This window comes from Cyprinodon variegatus, unplaced genomic scaffold (genome assembly GCF_000732505.1).
Source record: "Cyprinodon variegatus isolate N-32 unplaced genomic scaffold, C_variegatus-1.0 Scaffold2624, whole genome shotgun sequence".
Classification (NCBI taxonomy): domain Eukaryota; kingdom Metazoa; phylum Chordata; class Actinopteri; order Cyprinodontiformes; family Cyprinodontidae; genus Cyprinodon; species Cyprinodon variegatus.
Genome location: NW_015153077.1, coordinates 10,093 through 13,838, shown reverse-complemented (window position 1 = coordinate 13,838; position 3,746 = coordinate 10,093).

The window sequence follows — 3,746 nt, the reverse complement described above, 5'->3', positions numbered from 1 at the left end:
GGACTCTGTGCAGGCCAGTCTAGCTCATCTATACCAAACTCTCTCATCCTTGTCGAACTTTGCTTTGTGCATTTGTAGACAAAGGAAGGAGAGATAGGGAAAATATTAAAACTGTTTGGAAAAAAATTGTTGCATGGAATTGTTCAAAATCTTTCAGAGTTCGTTTTCAGAAGAACTAAAATGCCAAACCCTGCTAATGAAATAATGCCTCACAACATGAATTCTTCCTGTTCCAAGCTTCACGCTTAGCACAACATAGTCAGGCAAGTAATATTTTCCTGGCCTGAGTCTAATGGCAGATGCTACTGTATTCCATCAGACACGTTGCCTTGCATTTGGTGATATATGACTTTGGGACAGCCAGGGAAACAATCAACTGTAGTTATTAACTACACAGAGAGATGGTGACCTCTACATAATACGAGTTAGCTTCTCCTGCCCTCCTCCATTTGTTGGCCTACCAATTCATGCCAGATAGTTGCCTGATGTTCCCAGTTCCTTAGACTTCATTACAACCTCATAGAAGGGTGATGGTGGAGATCCACAAACTGGTTGGTTGCATCCTCTCACAATGCTCCTGGGAGCAATACATATTCAGTGTGTGACACTGAATATGTATTATATATATATATATATATATATATATACTCTCACTGAAGTAGAGAGTAGGTAGACAGTGCAGAATTTAGACAGAACAACCTTGCATTGTCATGCAAAGGGATTAGATTTGATGCCGTCAAAAGACAGTGTCTCCTTCAGACTCACCCCATGCTATGCTGCAGGCCCAACAAAAAAACATCTAGAGGCAGGTGAATGTGCAAACATAAACTCCGCTCCCTCAGTGCCAACTCCAATCATCGTGGAGCTGATGCAGGTGCATAAAGTGCATGCACATATGGATCTACAATATGCAAGCAGGACATTCATAACAAAAAGAGATATCACTGTTTGTAAAAGTGAATATATTATTAAATTACTGCAATGTCTTGTTCTGTCAGACCTTAGTCATCAAATTAAAGAAAATGCTGATGAAGCGGGCAGAAATTATTTGGGAAATATTTTCATTGAAATCTACCTGAAGTTACTCAACTCAGCTAATTAATTCACTCAGACATTTTCAATACAAATTTGGTTCAAAACATAAAGCTTCAAGGCTTCATTTCAGGGCAAATATAAATACTTCCTAGTTAGTGACAAGAAGTATATACAGGAATTGAATATTTTATTTCAGTGTTTTGTAATTTATGGCTCCTCTGCTTCTAAACACATCTCACCTCAGTATATCATATGATGACAAATCTAATTTTTTCTCTTCCCAAACAGTCGCACTGCCAGGAAATGCTGTTTGGCATCAACAAGGAGGATTTGGAAAAATTTTCAGCAGACTTGCTTAACATTGTTGCTCAACACACCAATCCATTTTTTTCTTACAAACGTGGCACCATTTAGAGTTAACACATAGAAAATTTTATTCAAAAACAACAAACCTCTCTTGCGATTACTATCATATTATTTTGAACGTTTTTAAAACTTGTATTCATTTTAACAAACAGTAAAGTAGATTACCACTTCCAAACCGAAGTAATATTACATCACTACCACACCAGGTTAACACTTGATGCTTAACTATACCCTCTGTTAATGCAATGAAAGCATCTCTAATGTCATTATTTAAATTCTTTAGTTTGAATTAAGGAAGGATGTCCATAGATCTATTGGAACTAATAAATTTGTTTAAATTAGATGGAAAATGGATCAAATACATTTGCCTTATAATTCAACATTTTAACTGCCTTTGTAATGTTCTTGAACTCTTTGTGGAAAAGCAAAGTTGCACCTTTATGTTTCCATAGAAGCGCTATCATTGCCATGAAGGATAAATTAATAGGCTATAGAAATATTTATTGTTCTATTTTAATATCACCTGGTGAGATGTTTTTCTAAAGTTACTGGTAAAACAACTAAAGCAACTTTTTTTTTTAGATAAACGTGAAAAAGAATTCTTGATGCTTTGGACTTGTTGGCTGCAGCTGAAATAGTCAATTTATTATTATTTTTTGGTTTATCTCTCATCCTTTGGTTCAGACTAATTGTTAGGAGGATCTGTAGGAAAAAACAAAAACAAAAAAAAACATTATTTAAACCAAGGTGTTTAATTAAAAAGAGGCATCCTCCAGGAACAAGACAAGCATTCTGACTAAGAGGTTACTGGCCATGTTGTTTTTTTGTTTGGATTCCTTAGATAAGAGTCAGTTTTTGGGGTTAGGGTTGATGATGAATCCAATGGTCAGCTGCTGGCTGGTTAGACGAATTAACTCTTTTTTATAGAGTTTGATCAGCAAACATCTAAATTCTATACTTATATGCTAGACTGGTTTAAAATGATCCAAGTAATATCTCACGGTCAGCTTTTTCGTACCACTTCACCTTGGGTTAAATCTTTTTTTCCTTTATCAGTTAGTTGCTTCCATAGCGTTTGTTGTCCTTTTGAAAAAGCGTTATTTAATGTGTAAGGTATGCATAGCTATAAGCATCCAGGAAGAACAGTGAACTATCTAAATCCTGTGTGTACTGTTAGCCTATGTATTTATCAGTCAATGAGGGAACTTGGTCAAATTTAGAATGACAGTTCTATGTCAGTGGTGAATATCTCTGTATGCATCTGTCTTTTTTTATTAAAGGTTGTATTTCATCTTTTAACTATCTCATTGATTAATTAGATTATTTGTTTTATGCGTATGTCACATAGGCGTTGTTAGCCCATTTTTGGGCCAACAACACCTTTGCTTCAGCACCCCTAAATTAAATCAAAGCGCCCCTAAAATTGTGTTTTGTTTTTTTCATTATACTGCATGCACTTTTTAAAATAAAAAAAGAAACTTAAATAAATTGTAAAAGCTTTGAAAAAAAAACTATACAGTACTTGGTTTAAAGAATAATATTTTACTTACTTGTTGAAACTTTCAAGCAGGCTCCTGCTGTGAGAGGCAATCATTTATTTCATTGTTTGAATGGTTATGTCATAACTCTCCATAAAACGCCTCAAGCTGTGGAAACATTTCAACATTTCACCATTCCAATCGCACAGCCCACCACTCCAGTTTCTACTTAATTGCTTTGACCTTACTGGAAGAGCTTGTGCCTATCTTCAGCTGTTTACGGGCGAGAGGCGGTGTACACCCTGGACAGGTCGCCAGTCCATTGTAGGGCAACACAGAGACAAACAGGGCAAACAACCATTCACACACACTCACATCTAAGGAGAATTTAAAGAAGCCAATTAACATAACAGTCATATTTTTGGACCGTGGGAGGAAGCCGGAGTACCCGGAGAGAACCCACACATGCACAGGGAGAATGCAAACTTCATGCAGAAAGGCCCCCATCCGGGAATAGAACCCTAAACATTCTTGCTGCAAGGCAACAGTGTGTCACTGAGTAATCCAATCATAAGCTCCTCATTTCTTTTTATTTATCTTTTTATTTTTCAATTTCTTGCTATTTGAATTGCTGTTGTGAATTTAGCCTTTCCTTCAATGGGAGAGTGTTTAAACATTTAAGCACAACTGCATATATTAATCCAGTTAAATACAATCCATTTTATGATTGGCAGTCCAAAGAGGGACAGCTGTTAAAAGCGGAGGAGAGGAGCAAGGTGTGTGCAACGTACAAGGTCAGGAAGAACCAGGAACAAAAATAATCAGAATAGTGGCAAGCCAAACAGCATTTGTTAATCTTACAAAAAA